The sequence below is a fragment of the Giraffa tippelskirchi genome, chromosome 3 (genome assembly GCF_054371585.1).
Source record: "Giraffa tippelskirchi isolate mGirTip1 chromosome 3, T2T-mGirTip1v1.2.pri, whole genome shotgun sequence".
Taxonomy (NCBI): domain Eukaryota; kingdom Metazoa; phylum Chordata; class Mammalia; order Artiodactyla; family Giraffidae; genus Giraffa; species Giraffa tippelskirchi.
The window spans coordinates 138,581,801-138,601,247 of NC_137277.1; positions in this window are offsets into that span (position 1 = coordinate 138,581,801).

Below are 19,447 nucleotides of genomic sequence, written 5' to 3' on the forward strand. Positions count from 1 at the left end.
TTATTGATATTTCTCCCAGCAATCTTAATTCCAGCTTGTGCTTCTTCCAGCCCAGTGTTTCTCATGCTATACTCTGCATATAACTTAAATAAGCAGGGTGACAATATACAGCCTTGACATACTCCTTTTCCTATTTGGAACCAGTCTGTTGTTCCATGTCCAGTTCTAACTGTTGCTTCCTGACCTGCATACAGGTTTCTCAAGAGACAGATCAGATGGTCTGGTATTCCCATCTCTTTCAGAATTTTCCACAGTTTATTGTGATCCACACAGTCAATGGCTTTGGCATAGTCAATAAAGCAGAAATAGATGTTTTTCTGGAACTCTCTTGCTTTTTCGATAATCCATCGGATGTTGGCAATTTGATCTCTGGTTCCTCTGCCTTTTCTAAAACCAGCTTGAACATCTGGTAGTTCACGGTTCACGTATTGCTGAAGCCTGGCTTGGAGAATTTTGAGCATTACTTTACTAGCGTGTGAGATGAGTGCAATTGTGCGGTAGTTTGAGCATTCTTTGGCATTGCCTTTCTCTGGGATAGGAATGAAAACTGACCTTTTCCAGTCCTGTGGCCACTGCTGAGTTTTCCAGATTTGTTGGTGTATCGAGTGCAGCACTTTCATAGCATCATCTTTGAGGATTTGCAATAGCTCAACTGGAACTCCATCACCTGCACTCGCTTTGTTTGTAGTGATGCTTTCTAAGGCCCACTTGACTTCACATTCCAGGATGTCTGGCTCTAGGTGAGTGATCACACCATCATGATTACCTGGGTCATGAAGATCTTTTTTGTACAGTTCCCATACTTCATTTCTATTGCTGAATAATATTCCATTGTAGGGATATACCACCTTTTGTTTATTTGCCCAACATTTGATAAACATTTGGGTTATTTCCACCTTTGGGCTATTTCAAATAATGCTTCTATAAACATTCAAGTACAAGCATTTATTTAAATACCTGTTTTCAATTCTCTGGGCTATATAACTAAGTGTGTAATTGCCAAGTCATATGGCAACTGTATGTTTAACATATAGAGGAACTACCAATCTATTTTCTAAAGGATTGCACTTCACATTCCTATCAGCAACGTATGAGGGTTTCAATCTCTCTGCATTTTCACCAACAGCTATTATTGTCCATCTTCCTTATTATACCCATCTGTACTGCTTTGCTAGGGCTGCTATAACTAAGTGCCATAAACTGAGTGGTTTAAACAATAGGAATTTATTGTTTCACTGTTTTGGAAGTTAGAAGGCCAAGATCAAGGTGTGTGCAGGGCTATGTTCCCTTTCAAGACCCTAGGGTATTTCTTTTAGTTTCTGAAAATTCCTTGGCTTATGACAGTCTTCACATGGTGTTCTCCCTGTGTGCAGTCTGTGTCCAAACTTCCCCTTTTTGTAAGGAAATTAGCTATATTGGATTAGGGGGCCCACCTTATTCTAGCATGACCTTATCTTAGCTAATTACATCTACCATGACTATTTCCAAATACGGTCACATTCTGGAGTTAGGACTTTAACATATGAATTTGGGGAGATACAATTCAACCTATGACACCATACTAGTGTTTCTAAAAGGTATTTCATTGTGGTTTTGATTTATATTTCCTATGACTAATAATATTGAGCACTTTTTCATGTGCTTATTGAGCATTTGTATATCTTCACAGGAAAAATGTCTATTCAAGTCCTTTGTTCTTTTTTTAAATTATATTATTTGTCTTATTATTGAGTTTCAAGAACTTTTTATATATTCTGGATACAATATTTGTCAAGTATATGATTTGTAAATATATTCTCCCATTCTGTGGGCTATCTTTTCACTTAGTTGATAGTATCTTTTCATATACAAAGGATTTTAGTTTTGATGAGATACACCTTATCTATTTTATGTTTTGTTGCTTGTGCTTTTGGAGTAATATTTAAGAAATCACTGCCAAATTCAAAGTCACTAACGTTTACCCCTGTGTTTTTTCTAAGAGTTTTATAGTTTAGTACTTAATTTTAGTTTATTGGTCCATTTTGAGTTAATTTTTATATATAATTTGAGGTAGGAGTCCAACTTCTTTCTTTTATTTGTGGATATCCAATTGTCCCAATACCATTTGTTGAAATGATTATTCTTTCCATGTTGAATTGTCTTGACATGCTTGTCAAAAATAAAGTGACCATAATTAAAGATTTAATTTCTGGACTCTCACTTGTATTCCAATGATCTGTATTTCTAACTTAATGCCACACTGTCTTGATTACTGCAGCTTTGTATAATATCCTCTTAACTCTGTCCTTCCTTCTCAAAATTTCTTTGGTTATTCTGGGCCTCTTGAATTTCCATAAGAATTTTAAAGTCAAACCTGTCAATTTCTGCACAAAACCTAGCTGGAATTTTGATAGGGATTGCATTGAATCTGTAGATAGTTTGGAGAGTAGTGCAATTTTAATAATAATAAATTTTATAACCCATGAAAATGGGATGTGTATGTTTATTTAGATATTCTTTAATTTCTTTCAACAATGTTTTGTAGTTTTCAATGTACAAGCACTTAATTTTGTTAAATTTTTACCTATTTTATTGTTATGGATGTTGTTGTACATGGAATTGTTTTCTTAATTTCATTTCTGATTGTTTATTGCTATCATATAAAACACAATTGATTTTTTAATATTAATCTTGTGTCCTTCAACTCTACTAAACTTGTCTATTAAGTCTAGCATTTTTTTAGTGGATTCCTTGCCTGTAGTATAATTAGGGGGGAAAAAAAGGACTATATATAGTCCTTGCCCCTAGTTGCTGGTATAGAGCTCAAAAATGCTTGGAATTTCCTAAGTGATAGAGTTCTTTTGTTTTTTATAACCATAACTGAGTTTATCACAATAAGGTAACTCATGGCAGATCCTTGAATGGTTTCAAGGAAGGAGCTGGCCACACAATGATCAGAGGGCTAAAACTTTTCAGCCATACCTCCGAACCTCTGGGGAGGGGAGGGAGGCTAGAGATTGAGTTCAATCATGTGACCAATGATTTAATCAGCTATACCTACATAATGAGGCTTTGATAAAAACTCTTGAACAAGATTAGGAGAACTTTTGGATTCATAAACACATGATGTGCTGGGCATGGTGTGCTCCTGGGGAGAGCATGAAAGCTCTGCATCCCCACTTCCATACTTTGTCCTATGCATCTTTTCCATGTATCTGTTCCTGAGTTTATTTAAAACTTTATTTTAAAAAATATGATTGTAAGTATAGTGCTTTCTGAGTTATGTGAGTTGTTCGAGCAAATTACCAAATCTGAAGAGGGCCATGGTAGCCTCCACAATTTTAGACATCTGGGCAGAGGTATGAATAGCCAGGGGACCCCAGTTAAAGCTAGTATCTAAAGTGGGAGAAATCTTGTGGGAGTGAACTGTTAACTTCTGGGGTCTGGGTGGTTAGTGTCAGAACTGAATTTAATTGCTGGACACTCAGTTTATATAAGGAAATTGTTGGAAGAATATACCTATTAAGCTTGTTAATTCTAAGAGTCTCTTAATAGATTCCATAGGATTTTTTAAATCTAAAATCATGTGATATGCAAGTATAAATAGTTTTACTTCTTCTTTTCCAGTGTGGATGTCTTTCCTTTTTCTTGCCTAATTGCTTTGTCTAGAACCTCCAGTACAATGGTAAATACAAGTGGGAGGAGAAGACAACCTTGTCTTTTTCCTAAGTTTAGCATAGTTGTAGATGCCTTTTATTAGGTTGAGGAAGTTCCCTTCTAAGACAAGTTTATTGAATGTTTTATCATTAAAAGATGTTGATTTTGTCAAATGCTTTTTCAGCATGAGGTGACTGATTTTTGCCCTTTGCGCTATTGCTATTACATTATACTAACTAATATGCAAATGTTAAGCCAACCATTCCTGTAATAAATCTCACTTGGTCATGGAGTGAAATCCTTTTTGTAAATTTGCTGGCATTTTGTTGAGGATTTTTGTATTTATATTCATAAGGTATATTGATATGTAGCTTTCTTTTGTGAAACATCTTCATCTGGGTTTGGTATCAGGTTAATACTGGCCTCATAGAAGACAAGCTCCTTTGTCTTCTTCTTTTTGGAAGAGTCATGAGGCATTATCATTAATTTTTCTTTAAATGTTTGGGAGAGTTCACCAGAGAATCTATCTGGTTCTAGACTTTGTGAGAATTTTTTTGATAACTAATGCAATTTATTGTTATAGATCTATTCAGATCTTGACTTTTTATTTGAGTCAGTTTGAGTAATCTGTATCTTTCTAGGAAATTGCCCATTACATCTAAGTTATCTATTTTGTTGGCATACACTTCTTAATAGTTTTTATTTTCATTCTTCTCAAAGTATTTTCTAACCACTCTTTCTTCTTTGACCCACTGGTTATTTAGAATAGTATTGTTTACTTTCCACATATTTGTGAACTTTCCAAATTTCCTTCTTATTGATCTCTAATTTCATTCCATTTGGTTGGAGAGCATATTTTCTATGATTTCAATCCTTTGAAATTTAATGAGCCTTGTTTAATGACCTAGCATATAGTCTATCCTGAAAAATGTTCCATGTGCACTTGAGGAAAACAATATTCTGCTGTTGTTGGATGGATGTTCTATAGATTCATTCACATTCATATATGTATGCTTATATTTTATGTCAGATATGTTTAAACTTCATTTGCCTTTTTATTTTTATTTAGCTTTTTATTATCTATATTTTTCATGCCTTTCTGTTTCTTCATCCTTACTGTCTTCTTTTGTATAAGTGGATATTTTTACAATGTAATGTTTTAACTCCTTTAATGGATGTTCAAGCTAGTTTTAGAAAAGGCAGAGGAACCAGAGTGCAAATTGCCAACATCCACTGGATCATCGAAAAAGCACAAGAGTTCCAGAAAAACGTCTATTTCTGCTTTATTGACTATGCCAAAGCCTTTGACTGTGTGGATCACAATAAACTGTGGAAAATTCTGAAAGAGATGGGAATACCAGACCACCTGACCTGCCTCTTGAGAAATCTGTATGCAGCTCAGGAAGCAACAGTTAGAACTGGACATGGAACAACAGACTGGTTCCAAATAGGAAAAGGAGTGTATTAAGAGTGTATATTGTCACTGTGTTTATTTAACTTATATGCAGAGTACATCATGAGAAATACTGGGCTGGACGAAGCACAGCTGGAATTAAGATTGCCAGGAGAAATATCAATAACCTCAGATATGCAGATGACACCACCCTTATGGCAGAAAGTGAAGAAGAACTAAAGAGCCTCGGGATGAAAGTGAAAGAGGAGAGAGAAATAGTTGGCTTAAAGCTCAACATTCAGAAAACTAAGATCATGGCATCTGGTCCCACCACTTCATGGCAAATAGATAGGGAAAAAGTGGAAACAGTGAGAGATTTTATTTTGGGGGGCTCCTAAATCACTGCAGATGGTGATTGCAGCCATGAAATTAAAAAATGCTTGCTCCTTGGAAGAAAGTTATGACCAACCTAGACAGCATATTAAAAAGCAGAGATTACTTTGCCAACAAAGGTCCATCTAATCAAAGCTATGGTTTTTCCAGTAGTCATGTATGGATGTGAGAGTTGGACTATAAAGAAAGCTAAGTGCCAAAGAATTGATACTTTGAAACTGTGGTGTTGGAGAAGACTCTTGAGAGTCCCTTGGACTGCAAGGAGATCCATCCAGTCCATCCTAAAGGAAATCAGTCCTGAATATTCACTGGAAGGACTGATACTGAAGCTGAAACTCCAATACTTTGGCCACTCGATGCGAAGAACTGACTCCTTGGAAAGGACCCTGGTGCTGGGAAAGATTGATGGTGGGAGGAGAAGGGGCAACAGAGGATGAGATGGTTGGATGGCATCACCGACTCAATGGACATGAATTTGAGTAAGCTCCGTGAGTTGATGATGGACAGGGAGGCTTGATGTGCTGCAGTCCATGGGGTCACAAAGAGTTGGACATGACTGAGTGACTGATCTGAACTGAACTGAACTTGCTCTGGAAGTCTCACTCCCTAATTTTGCTTTTAAACTTTTATAACCTCCATTAGCAGTTTCTCATATACCCCTCTGACAACATTAACTATAGATCATATAAAATAACATCATCAGGCAAAGAAAAACATACTTCACATTTGGGAAAGAGGGATGCTGTCTGAGGTCTGGAGTCAGTCATGTCTCCAGTGATGAATCAGGTACCATGAGGAAGAATCCAGCTGCAAATAAGTAAATAACTATCTGTCAAGTAAAGCAGGATATGCAGAGTACAGTGCAAAGCATCAAGAGGTAACCCAAGGTATGGTTCAGCATCAGAGTAGTCCCAAGAAGTACATGTGTGGATCTAAGAATAAGTAATTTGTAAAAGTCTAGAAAGGAAAACACTATTATGTAGCAGCAGTACCCATGGGAACAAGGAGGCAAAATTCCACTTAAAAAAAAAAGTGTAAGGTAAGGCACTCTGTGCTGGGATAAAGGCAGAAGCCCAGTTTTTGGAAGTTAAGAACCAGCAAAGTTAGCATGCTCTGAATTAGAAGTCATTACAGTTCTCCCATCTAAGCTTATATTACTCCTAAAGTCATGCTAGGGGCTGAGTCCCTGGCTGCACATTAAAATCATCTGGGGAGCTTTTAAAAGATCCCAATCGCAATGCAATTGCTTCAGAACCTCTAGAGTAGGGCTCAGGAATGAGTAGTTTTTAGAGTCCTCCATGTGACTCCAACTCACAGCCAACTTAAGAACCACTATGATATGTGGGTAGGGAGAGGGCTCAGCTACAAAGGAAGGTTACAGAAGCAGGAAAACAGAAAGATTGTATGTAGCTTCTTTCTTTTTGAAAATCTTGCCAAAGGATTCTCCTCCAAAATTCTAGTCTTAGATTAATAAATTTCTGTACATGTGTGCCAATCTTTTAAATTGATTATGCTACTTATTACTTACACTGCATACTCCTTATCTTGAATGTTTTTCCATTAATAAATAAGCTGTAATATCTAACACTGTATTTTCATTTTGAATAAATGCGTCTTTAGTAAGTACACATTTTACTGGCATATCTATTATATAAATATCCAGCGGGTATCCCAGCGGAAATTCAGGCATGCCTTTTAAATTAGTGAGGACAGTTGTGAGAAAAGTCTGTTCAGTAGGAGTAAGAGTTTCATGGAGAAAGTCTAACCTCAAGGAAATTATGGGGGAAAATTTAGATATTAAATATTTACATATATATGTTATTATTTGATATATAAATATCTCTTAAAAATGAACTAAAAATGAAGACCGCAATGTAAATTCCAGATTACACAAACAGGCAAATTACAGAATAATTAACAATATGGAATGTTCATTAAAACTTTAAAAATTTTCAGATTAAAACAAGAAGGCACAATAATTTGTTTAAGTCTCTCAGACTGACTGGCAAAGATGAAAAAGATTGGTAATATGGATATTATCTAGTGAAAATGAGAGAAAATAGCTAGCTTATTTACAGCTGACAGAAGTTCACAGACCTTTCAACCTCTCCTCCAACTGGTACAAAATCTGTACAGATCATTCTCTCCTGTATCCATCAAAACTGTTCACTTACAATAGCACTGCTTATAGTCAGGCAACTACAAACAACATGGAAGTCCATTAAAAGGGATCTGGCTAAATAAGTTATAGTACATTCAACAATAGAATCCTACATGACCACATAAAAAATAATAAGCAGGGGCTTCCCTGGTGTCTCAGTGGTAAAGAATCTGCCTGCCAGTGCAGGTGCACAAGTTTGATCCCTGATTTGGGAAGATCTCACATGATGTGGAGCAACTAAGCCCATGAGCCACAACTACTGAGCCTGTGCTCTAGAGCCTGGGAGCTGCAACTGCTGAAACCCACACACACTAGAGCATACGCTCTGCAACAAGAGAAGCCTCTGCGTTAAGAAGCCTGTGCACTGTAACTATAGAATAGCCCCCACTTGCTGCAACTAGAGAAAGCCTGTGTGCAACAACAAAGACCAAGAAGAGCCAAAAATAAAATAAATTCTTTTTTTAAAACATGTGTACAGTTTAGTGGGTTTTAATGTATTCACAGTGTTGCGCAACCATCACCACTAATTACAGAATACTTCCACCATCCCCCAAACAAACCACATCTCTCTCAGTATCTTCCTAATCCTTTGGTAAAACTAATCTAACTTCTCTTTCTATTAATTTGCTTGTTCTGGACATTTCACATAAATGGAATTATATAATATGAGGTCTTTCTTGTTTTCTGTATCTGTTTTCTTTCACATAGCCTAATGTATTCAAGGTTCATTTTTGTTGTGACATGTGTCAGTAAATTGCTTCCCAGGTGGCTCAGTGTTAAAAAACCTGCCTGCAGGAAACACAAGAGACTCGGGTTCAATCCCTAGGTCAGAAAGATCCCCTGTAGGAAGAAATAGCAACCCACTCCAGTATTCTTGCCTGAAAATGCCATGAACCGAGCAGCCTGGTGGACTACAGTCTATAGGGTCACAAAGAGTTGGACACAACAGCGACTAAGCAAGCACAATAAGTACATTACTACTTTTTATGGTTGAGTAATATTCCATGGTACCAAACTGTGCTCATCCATTCTTCAGCTGACGGACATTTGAGTTACTTTCTGGCTATTATGAATAAGGCTGATATGACAATTCCTATACATATTTTTATGTGAACATGGATTTTCAAGTCTTTTGGTTATATACCTAGGAATGGAATTGCTGCATCATATGGTAGCTCTATCATTAATTTTTGAGGAACTGCCAAAAAGTTTTCCACAGTAGCTGCACTATTTTACATTCCCCTCCACAATATATGGCTTCTCCGGTGGCTTAATGGTAAAGAAACTGCCAGCAATGCAGAAGATGTGGCAGGAGCTGCTGGTTCGACCCTGGGTCAGGAAGATCCCACAGAGAAGGAAATGGCAACCCACTCCAGTATTCTTTCCTGGGAAATCCCATGGACAGGGGAGTCTGGTGGGCTATAGTTCACGGGGTTGCAAAAGAGCTGGACAGGACTGAGTGACTAAATAACAACAACAGCAATGTACAGGGTTCCAATTTCTCTACATTATCACCAACACCTATTTTCCATTTTTATAAAAACCATATTCACCCTAGGGGGTGTGAAGTGAAAGTGAAGACGCTCAGTCAAGTCCAACTCTTTGCGACCCCACGGACTGTAGCCTACTATGCTCCTCCATCCATGGGATTTCCCAGGCAAGAGTACTGGAGTGGGTTGCCATTTCCTTCTACAGAGGATATTCCTGACCCAGGGATCGAACCCGGGTCTCCCGCATTGTAGGCAGTGGCTTTACTGTCTGAGCCACCAGGGAAGATGTGAAGGTGTGAAGTACCTCACTGTGATTTTGATTTGCATTTTCCTAATAACTAATGATGTTGAGTACATTTTCAGGTGTTTATTGGCCATTTGTGTATCTTCTTTAGAGAAATGTCTATTAGAATCCTTTGCTCATTTTAAAATCAGGTTGTTTCTTTATATGTTCTGGATACCATACCCTTATCAGATACATGATTTGCAAAATTTTCCCTCACTCCGTAGGTTATGTTTTTACTTTTTTGATAATGATTTTTAATACAAAAAGATTTTATTCTGATGATTTTTTTTTCTTTTTTGCTTGAGCTTCTTGTGCTTTTGCTGCAATAGTTAAGAAACCATTGCCTAATCTAACATCACAAAGATTTACATCTCTGATTCATTCTAAAAGTTTTATAGTTTTAAGTGCTTATATTTAGGTCTTTGGTCCACTTTGAGTTAATTTTTGTATGTGGTATGAGGAAAGGGATCCAAACTCATTCTTTCACATGTGGATATCTGGTTGTCTCCACAACATTTGTTGGACTTCACGTATTCCAATTAGATATTTTTGCCTAGATTACATCATAGATGATGTTAGGTACTCCATATTAAATCCCATCAGAAGATAATTTCTGGGTGAACTGTTATTAGAGAGGTGAAACTTAACTATTCATTTTAGTGTGATAACTACCATATCCCTCCCTTGTATACTGACATTTTCCTCTGTGACTAGAAAATAATCTGTGTGGCATGATAGGAATGTCTAGTTATCCATCAACTATTCTCAAAATGGTTTTGGCAAATAGTTTTACTATTTGTCATCGTCATGTAGTCATCTGTTGCCTAGTCTATAAAATGAAGAGACTAGACAAGATCATCTTAACTTTCAGTTCTAACATTAATTTATTCTCTTAGTCTAATGTTGCCTTTATTTGAACCTAGCCATATCTTGTTTTCTCCTGCAGTAATAAAAGACTGTTGCTTCAAATGACTAAGGCAGTAGAAAGGGCATAACCCCTTGATGAATGATATTTTAAGTATGCATGCTATTATTTCTCCAACATTTGTTTCATCCTCTTATTTTTTTCACTGTGGCTGCTGAAGAGGCTGATATGCTAAGAGCTTCAGTCAGAAAGCTTCACGTTTTAAGATGATGGCACTAAATGTTTCTGACACCAAATGCAACCTCTGGAGAAATGTGAAAAGCTGCCTTTTATATATTTCAGCATTGTGACTAATAGAGATTTGTCAGAATTTTCCTGAATCCTTGGGAATGTTTTGAGGGAAGAAAACTAGACAAGACTAAAAAGAGACTAAATAGTTACTTATAAGAATATAGAGGACTCAGACTTAGAACTAAGAAAATAGCCCTATTCTTTGCTGAATAAAAAATTAAGACCAATGGGTAGAATTTAAGGGCAGCCAGATTTCAGGTCAATGCAAAGAAGCTCTCTCTAAAATCCAAGCTGTTCAGAATGGAGCAGACTGTTGCCTTGTGAGGCAGAGGGCATCCCCCCTTGCAAGGGTCCCAACAGAGGCTACTGGGCTAACATTTGGGAATTCTGTGGCTTGAGACTCCTGTGCTGGGTCAGGAATGGAATAAATAAGACCTAAGATTCTTTCCACACTGAGAGACTTGGAAGTCATCTTCACCTTCTTCTGTATCATTAAACTCTACCTGTCATTCCATTTCCTCAACACCTCTCATACTCATCCATTGTTATTTTTAGTTCTACTGCCACTAGGGCTAAAATCTCCTAACAGCCCTCTACAAGAAGTTCACGTTCACAGCATACTTTACTAAAGTGATTGCTCCTGCTTCTCCCTTTGTTGTGAATTCTATCACTTTTCATCACACAGCTCAAACTCACCTCCTCAAGGAAGTCTTTTCTTGCTCAGCCTAACAGAGTCCTTCACTATTTCCACTGAATGAAACAATACTTTGTATACATATTTCCATCTTGCATTTATCATTCTATAGTGCAATTTTGCCTCAGCTCTTTGGAAAGAGAGGGAGACATAATCTTCCTATGAATGTGGGAGGGTGCACTGTCATGTCTTTTCTGGTTCTTGCTTCAGTTAGAAATCACAAAAGGATTGAACTTCATTTTGGCTACTGGTGCTTCAATGATGGCCATCAAAAGGAAGAGCTAAATCAAATTGTTAATAACTGACAAGGGCTTTTTTTTTTTTAAGTGTGTCACTCTTTCCATCTATGCATTCTGCTAGAGCATTTCAGTGGCTTAATCAAAAGTTGGAATGAATATTAAACAAAGGAAACCATTTGCAAAGCTATCCCATATTTTGGGTTAAGGAGACTGAGCTCCTTAAGAAACAGTTTAGCATTTCATATCTCATTAAACAGAACACACAGTACTTTAGATTTTTTTCTTTCACACTAATGATTTTGATAGCAGCTGTTGTTAATTGGGGAGGACTATATTTGTCAAAGCAGCTAATCATCTTATATTTTTTAAAAAACAGAATGTAACAGGAATTTGGAAATCTGCCCAGTATGCTTTTTGAGAAATGGATGGCGATGGTTGACAATTTTTTTTATTGTGCCTCTTCCTGAAACTTGGAGAAGGCGATGGCACCCCACTCCAGTACTCGTGCCTGGAAAATCCCATGGATGGAGGAGCCTGGTAGGCTACAGTCCATGGGGTCCCAAAGACTCGGACCCGGCTGAGCGACTTCACTTTCACTTTTCAGTTTTGTACATTGGAGAAGGAAATGGCAACCCACTCCACTATTCTTGCCTGGAGAATCCCAGGGACGGGGGAGCCTGGTGGGCTGCCATCTATGGGGTTGCACAGAGTCGGATACGACTGAAGCGACTTAGCAGCAGCAGCAGCTTCCTGAAACTCCTTCACAGGGGCATACTCTGCCCATTTGCAGGGTAAATCTAAAGAGAGATAGTTGTCTAATACTACAATGACACAGAATGTACTCTCCCATAAGGCAGCCATAAATTATTACTAGCTGCTCTTATGAACCTGCTCTTCAAGAATGTAATACTGGTTGCTTTTAAGGGAGCCTGGAAATTCTTTCCTCTGTATTAAGAGCAAAAGAAAAAAAAATAATTAAAAAAAAAGGAAGCAAACAAGAAGAGAGGCAAGGGAAGAAAAATGAGGGAAGGAATATTTCAGCTTCCTACCATTAAGCAGTTCTGTATCTTTGAGATGTCAACATTTTGAAAGGAAAGCTTCTTGGAATATTTATTTTTTCCCCAGGATTTAGCCAAGGGCTTTTATTGGCAGTACTTGCTCACTATTTTCCCCCATATATTTAAAAAATAATTATTTACATATTTCCACACTTTATTTTACCCCTCTGGGTGGCTCTGTATTGGGACATCTAGAATAACTATTTTAGCATTTGTTCTTCTCTCCATGAAGGCAATCTCCAATTCTCTTTTTGCCTTTGACTATATTCTTTTGAGGGCCCCTGATGGTTCAGACGTTAAACACCTGAGTTCAATCCCTGGGTCAGGAAGATCCCCTAGAGAAGGGAATGGCTACCCACTCCAGTATTCTTGCCTGGAAAACTCCAGGCAAGACAAAGGAGCCTGGTGGGCTTCAGTCCATGGGATCGTAAAGAGTCGGACATGACTGAGCAACTAACATACACACACATACATATTCTTTTGACAATAAAAAAACAGACCCAATAATGAACTTTGATGAGAATGAGCCTCAGAAATAGCTTAGGATTCAGGTGTCAGCATACTATGGCCCACAAAGCAAATCTAGCCTCCTGCTTGTTTTTAAAATAGTTTTATTGGAATACATCCATGCCCACTCATTACATATTGTCTATGGCTTCTTCTTTGCTATAATGATGAAGTTTACAAAGATTGTATGACCCTAAAATTTTTACTATCTGGTTCTTCACACACACAAAAAAATTTTTTGTTTACTCCTAAGCCTTAGGTCATTGCTATCAAGAGTGTGGTTTACAGACTATGATTGGTCTATGTACTTTTTGTTACCAATTTGCCGTAATATGAGGAGCCTGTATGAACTATAAATAGAAACCAACTATGTCATAGGCACACTATTGAATTAAGCTGATGTTCTTTTTGCATCAAGACTTTCTTGATGAAGGGAGCAGTGTATAGATAAACATTCTGAGCAAGCTCTTTATTTCTCTGTGGATCAGCATTTTTAGTGACTCTCACTTAAGCGACAATAAAAAATCAACCAACTTTGAGGAGAGGGCATGTGTGCATGCTAAGTCGCTTCAGTAATGTCCGACTCTTTGTGACCCTATGGACTGTAGCCCATCAGGCTCCTCTGTCCATGGGGATTCTCCAGGCAAGAATACTGGAGTGGGTTGCCATGCCCTCTTTCACGGGATCTTCTTGACCCAGAGATTGAAGCTGTGTCTCCTGTGGCTCCTGCATTGCTTTACCATTGAGCCTTGAGGAGAGTGTTTACTATAAAATATTTCTAAGCTGTGTGACTCATAGAGATATGTAAAGCTATCAGTTAGCTTTTTCTATTTGAAAAACTTCCTCAAGGACATCCCTTGGAATATCCCCCAAGGACATCACCTCAGGGGTTAAGAGTCCACCAGCCAATGCAGGGGACATGGGTTTGAGTTCTGGTCCAGGAAGATCCCATGTGCTGTGGAGCAACTAAACATGTGCGCCACAACTTCTGAGCCTGTACTCTAGAGTCCGCAAGTCGCAACTCCTGAGCCCATACTCCAAAACTACTGAAGCCCATGTGCTCTAGATCCTGTGCTCCACAACAAGAGAAGCCATCACAATAAGAAGCCCACACACACTAGCGAGTAGCATTCACTGGCCCCAACTAGAGAAAGCCCACGTGCAGCAAGAAAAACTCAGCATAGCCAAAAATAAATAAATAAAATTAAAAACAAAAACTCCCCAAAAATGTTGTCACTTAAAACAGATTGCAATTTGGCAATGTGGACAGAGCTTGACTTGAGGGTCACAGCCTTGACCAGGTTCAGCCAATTTTTCAGTTGGGCTTGCTCATGTGTCTATGGTCATTGTCAGGTCACCTAGGACTGGTTGGTCTAAGACGGTTCAACTAGAATAGTCTTTTGCTCCACATGGTCTCTTAGGATGATCAGGCTATCGCAGACAGAGTCTCAAGAGCAGGAAAGAGGAAGCTGAGGTTTCTCAAGGCCTAGGTTCAGAACTCACAAAATATCACTTCCATTACATTGTTGGCCAGTTACAAGAGCTGCCCACCTCATCTTAAGGATGGGGAAATAGATTCTACCTATTGATGTAGGAGCTGCAAAGTATTGTTGCTCACTGTATTTCCCACATATTTGCTCCTCTGTAGTCCACTCTTCTTTTCCAAACTTTGGTCAAATCTCACTATTTTAGTGACTATTATAATGTTGTTCAGTTGGCCTGATCCAGTTTAGAGTTGTATGTGATCTTCATGAAAGATTCTTACATCCAAAACCAGACATCTGAATTATAACAAGAGCAACGAAAACAGGCCTGAGGTTTAGGGTCCATGCCCCTGTGCTGCAGAATTTTAGGCTCTAGAGCGTATGAGATTCTAACATTATAAGCTTCATATGAAACATTTTTGTACGTGAATCACCTTTAGCAGATTGTCAGAGCTGATTGATTTCTACAGCCCCAGTTTAGTCCCTTACATTTTACATGCTACATGGTGGAAGTACCAAACTTGAATGATGTGAACAGAAAATGCTAAATAGTAACATACCTTAGGTAATCTGTGAGTTTCCCACTGCTATCACTGGGGTAATATACTTTGTAAAGCAATTGTGATTGTGTTTGGTGCATTTGTTTCTATGATAATACATGTATAGCTATATCAGTATTTTCACAAATATCTGAGAGGAAGGAAAGAATGAATGAGGATTGGACACTACATAACTTAGCATTTCCTACTGTCTCCATCTTGGGAATCTCAAAGTAGATGCATTTCTTCAGGGAAATTAGTTACATAGACTGTTTCTAGGGGATGTATTCTACCCCATATTTCTCTTAAGATTATCTGAAATGTTGGCTACAATAGGAAGACAACTAATAGAAATATCAAGTAACACATAAGAGCTATATTGCTAGGCTGAGTCACTTCAGTTGTGTCTGACTCTTTGCAATCCCATGGACTATAGCCTTCCAGGCTCCTCTGTCCAAGGGACTCTTCAGGCAAGTATACTGGAGTGAGTTGCTGGGCCCTCCTCCAAGGGATCTTCTCAACTCAGTTATCAAACCTGCATCTCTTATGTCTCCTGCATTGGCAGGCAGGTTCTTTACCACTAGCATTACCTGGGAAGCCCTGAATAACACATATCAGTTATTAATTAAAATATGTGCAGATACAATTAGACACAGAACTCTGAAGTGCCCTGAATTCACTATGCTCTACTCTATGATCTGACCTCTAACCTTCCTTAGAGCTCTCACACAAATACCATCTTTAGTGTTCCCTGAAGCCCTCAGGGGTACTGAAGCCCTGAAGCCCATAGGAACACAGAAGTCCCAATGCTTTCCAACCTAGAAGTCACTCTTCTTTTAGGATATCAACAGTAGTTCAAGCCTCTAATCCTGCTTGACTGCAAGAAGTCCAATTTTTACCAGCTTCTGCTTCCCAAATATCTCTAAAAATTCCCAGGAAGGGCTTTCTCATTCCAAAAATCCACCATGACTTGGCACCCCAGCCCATCAACTGATTCTGGCCTGCTCCTCTATTCCTCTGCAGGTCAAGGTTCATTACTGTCAGCCACTGAAACTTCCTCTTGTACAACTTTACCACCATGGAGACCCCAATCCTTTCATTCAAAACCACACAGTGGTATCTAAGACCAGGATGTAATCCTTAACAAAACCTGCATAGGGGCTTAGAGAGTAATAGAGAGGAACTTCCCTAATAGTTTAAAACCTTATGTCAGTTGTAGTAGTTCTCGGTATCTACAAGCCAAGGACCTTCCATAGGAGTTTCCTATTGGACATCTCTCACTTTGGCTTCTGGCCTGCCCACATAGTACATGGCTCACTTATTCCCACACTGAGAGTTTTCTTGAGGACTCTGATCTCTCCCAGATCTGAGGCTCTCATGCCCAAAGTCAAGAGATAAAAAACTCTTTCTTCTTGTCCTATTTCCTACTCCAAGACTTCCTTCTCCAGTAAGAGGCTATCCAAGAGAAAAGACCTAAGCTTCAGAGGTCCCACTGAAAAAAAGTTTGTTTTTTTACTGATGTATCCCAAGTTACTGACACAGTACCTTGACATAATAGACCTTCAATAATATTGGATAATTGAATTAAATGGCTTGTTTTTCTAAAAAAAATTAGTCAAGATTCAGTAGTGGGTACATTTCCAAAGGTTCATATAGTCAAAGCTATGGTTTTTCCAATAGTCATGTATGGACATGCTATTTGGATCATAAAGAAGGCTGAGTGCCAAAGAATTGATACTTCTGAACTGTGGTACTGGAGAAGACTCTTGAGAGTCCCTTGGATAGCAAGGAGATCAAACCAGTCAGTCCTAAAGGAAATTGACCTTGAATATTCATTGGAAGGACTGATGTTGAAGAGAATGAGATGGTGGATGGCATCATCGACTTAATGGACATAAGTCTGAGCAGACTCCGGAGATAGTGAAGGAAAGGGAAGCCTGGCATGCTGCAGTCCATGGGGTCACAAAGAGTTGGATACAACTGAGCAACTGAACAACAACAACCAGAGTTTAGTTATTTCAGAACAACCCTAGTCTAATATGTGAATTTTCAAGGCCAGTTCACTCCTCTTTAGGGTCTCTTCTTTAGCAGAAGGTAAATGTGTATCTCCAAATCCTTTCTGCCAAAGTTGCTCTCCACTCCTAACTACCTTTTAAAGGGAAGTTTTCCCTCTTCATGGACATCAAAGTTTCCAGAAATACTTCAGAGCTCAATTTCAGCAGAGCACCCACTTACTGGAATACATTGCTCACTCACTGGAGAAGGCAATGACACCCCACTCCAGTACTCTTGCCTGGAAAATCCCATGGACGGAGGAGCCTAGTAGGCTGCAGTCTATGGGGTCGCTAGGGGTCGGACACGACTGAGCGGCTTCACTTTCACTTTTCACTTTCATGCATTGGAGAAGGAAATGGCAGCCCACTCCAGTATTCTTGCCTGGAGAATCCCAGGGACGGGGGAGCCCGGTGGGCTGCCGTCTATGGGGTCGCACAGAGTCGGACACGACTGAAGCGACTTAGCAGCAGCAGCAGCAGCAGCTCACTCACTGTTCAGATTCTAGACCATAAACCAAACCCTGTTGATAGGTCGACAGTCTCCTCTAATCTGAATCAATAGAGCAGCTCTCTGCTTCCACCTTCTTTCCTGTTGGGGACTGGTACAAATATCTGTATTTGTTACTTTCTGGGTATCCCTATATGTGGTGAACATTTGCTGATTTACCAGCTTTTAATCAATAGTTTCATATTAGTTAACTTCTGACAGATCAACTGCAGAAGAGGAGAACATAATTTGTTTTACTAGAGATCATCATATTTTATTATTCTCCATCCATTATCTCTTATCTTTTTCCTGTGTAGAGAATGATCATTCTTCCCCACTGTTCTCCAAATGTTCTGCTTTGAGGTGGCCATGAAAATGTGTCTTCCAGATCCTGACTGTGGGCACCCTCATTAACATGCTCTGAAATCCATCATTGCATGTGAGCCATGTTCTTTGCTTTCTGTGGCCCATAATGTAATGTAATATAATGTGCTTAGATGCTCCGTTGTGTCTAACTCTGAGACCCATGGACTGTAGCCCACCAGGTTCCTCTGTCCATGGGATTCTCCCAGCAAGAATACTGGAGTAGGTGGCCATTTCCTCCTCCAGGTGATATTCCCAACCTAGGGATCAAACCTCTGTCTCTCACGTCTCCTGCGCTGGCAGGAGAATTCTTCACCGCTAGCACGATGTGGGAAGGCCTTTCTATGGGTTGGATTGCTCACTCAGTTGCTTCAGTCATGTCCAGCTCTTTGTGATTCCATGGACTGTAGCCCACCAGGCTTCTCTGTCGATGGGATTCCCTAGGCAAGAATACTGGAGTGAGTTTCCATTTCCTTCTCCAAGGGATCTTCCTGACCCAGGGATCAAACCCACATCTCCTATACCTCCACATTGCAGGCACATTCTTTATCACTGAGTAATCTTCCAGTTAATGACAGAGCAAGGTGGGGAAACTAAGGCAGGCCTGTTCCGAAGAAGCACAGGATTCTTCCAATGGCCAACTTTGATTTTGGATTTCCCAATGACTTTAACAAACTTTCTTAGAACTAAAATGAAGTCTAAGATGCTTTCTCCAACTTTCCTTTTTTTTTTCTCTTATTGACCCACAGTCAGACCTGTGTTGAAATCTAATGACTTTCCTCATCTTCATTCCCTACCCCTTCCCTGTTTTATTTTTCCCTCACAAGCATTGCTTCTAATAAATCTCTTGCTATTCTAATCTCATCTTGGAATCTGACTCTTGGATAACCCAGATTAACACAAGAGGTACTGAGAATGGATTGAGAAAGCAGATGAGGAAATGGGAGTCTGGGACTAGTTTATTAGTCTCTTGGGGAATGAAGGGGATATCACCCTCTTCAGCAGGTTCCCGCCACAAGGTAATAGTGGCTCAAGATTTCTAAAGACTTCATTCTTGGTGAGCTGGGAGATTATCCTGGTGAAGAGGAATTCTTTGGCAAGTACAATGGTGCAGACATGTGAAATTTATTTCAGCAGGAAGTGGGAAGGAAGGAAAATGCCTACAAATAACCAAACATTTTTAGAACTATTGACACAGAGACATAGTTGACACTGATAACCAGATATCCAAAGTATTATCATGGCTCCCTGCTAGTGTGGGGTTTTAGGAGCCAGGTAATAAATAAGTACACTAAGGTTTGGCTCATAGTTGGCTCACTGGATCCAGGGACCCACCTACTCGTCATTTAGCCAGTTCCTGAACAAGGCTATGGTTTTTCCAGCAGTCATGTATGGATGTGAGAGTTGGACTATAAAGAAAGCTGAGTGCTTTTTTTCAGCTTTGTCTCAGGGTTATGTTAGTACTCTTACCGTCTGTCATAATTTTGCTTGAAAAGATCTGAATCAC